The following is a 1,466-nucleotide window of genomic DNA, read 5'->3' as shown; positions in this document are numbered from 1 at the left end:
AGGTCATTCACCCAAGGTAGGTTCTGGGTTACTCTCCCTCAGGGTGGTCAGCCTTTTAGAGCAAGCAGACAGACACCACTGTTTGTGCCACCATAGGGAGGGAGGAAGGACCCCGCTCGCTTCCGATCAGGGTGGTAGTGGTAGAGGTTGAGCCCACTGGAGAGTGAGCAAGGTTAGGCTGCCCCGTTGAATCTAGGGGAGGGGGGTGGGGGACCACCAGGTGCAGCTGAGAGTGAGCAAGCTTTATACCCCTGAGCTGTGTCTGCCTCTGTTATTTTCCATCTCTCTCTCTCTCTCTCTCTCTCTCCCCCCCCCCCCCCCCCCGCTGTCCGATTTAGCCTATGGAACCCGGGGTTCCTTGTAGGGGGCTGGGGCTGTCCTTCCCCCCGCCCCCCACCGGGGGTGAACATTCTTGGGGGGTGTTGCAAAGGACGCCTGGCCAACACAGGCCAGGCAGGGGAAAAGTTCAGCGGCGCCTATTAGCGAGGTCTGTATTAATTACGTCAAGGTGGCCCGGGCGGGCGGGGCGTTTTCATTAGGTTTCCAAGGAAGGCAGAGAGGTTGGGGGCGGGCGAAGCCCTGATGTCCAACAGGCGGGTGGATGTGACTTGCGGGAGGCGAGGCACGTCCGCCACCGTCTCTGTTGCTCGCCTTGGTTTTCATTGAGAGGCCCACACGGGAGGGGGTGGGTTCATCCTCAGGTGGCGAAGAGGTTTTCCTTTCACTTATAGAAGGGGTGGCGAGCGTGCTATGTTGGGCGGTGTGATTCGGCTTACTGTGCCAAACCTGGCCTTATATTAAGAAGAGTTGGGGTGTGATAAGGTCGTGGTTTGGGTCCGGTGGGCAGAGAGAGAAATGCGTCTGCCAGCAAGCCCCAGGCTCTCTCGCTCTCTCGCTCTCTGGCGGTGTTGCCCCACTGTGTGACTGCCTTAGCTAGTTGTCTGCCTCCAATTGTGAGCTAATGTCTACAACCTGTGTGTGGGGGCGCCCGACCCATGGATCCTGCCGTTAAAGCTGGATTTTTTTTTTCTTCTCCCCCTTTCAGATGTGCGTTGCCGTGCCGCTGGCGTTGATGGTACACGTCGCTGGAGCTCGGTGATCTGGCTAAGCGTGGGGGGGACCCAGCTGGCTGGCTGGCTGGCTGGCTGCCTGCTGCCTCCGGCTGGACGGAATGCATCGCTCTCTGGAAGACTCTGCTCTGCAGTCTTGCTTCCTTGACCTTGGACGGAGCAGCCGTTGCAAGAGGAAGGATTTCCAGGCTATTAACTATTTAATGGAAGTGATTCAAGCTGAGCCGCGCTCCCCCGTCCCCCGGGTGCATTGCATCGTTGTGGACTAAATTAGCTGTTACATTACTTCGCGTTTTGTGTGTGGTTGGTAGGTAGGTAGGTAGGTAGGTAGGTAGGTAGGTAGGTAGGTAGGTAGGTAGGGTGGGGGTGGGGGATAGGGGAGGTAGGTAGGGGATA

This window comes from Tenrec ecaudatus, unplaced genomic scaffold (assembly GCF_050624435.1).
Source record: "Tenrec ecaudatus isolate mTenEca1 unplaced genomic scaffold, mTenEca1.hap1 Scaffold_672, whole genome shotgun sequence".
In the NCBI taxonomy this organism is placed as follows: Eukaryota; Metazoa; Chordata; class Mammalia; order Afrosoricida; family Tenrecidae; genus Tenrec; species Tenrec ecaudatus.
This window is presented reverse-complemented; position numbering follows the sequence as displayed.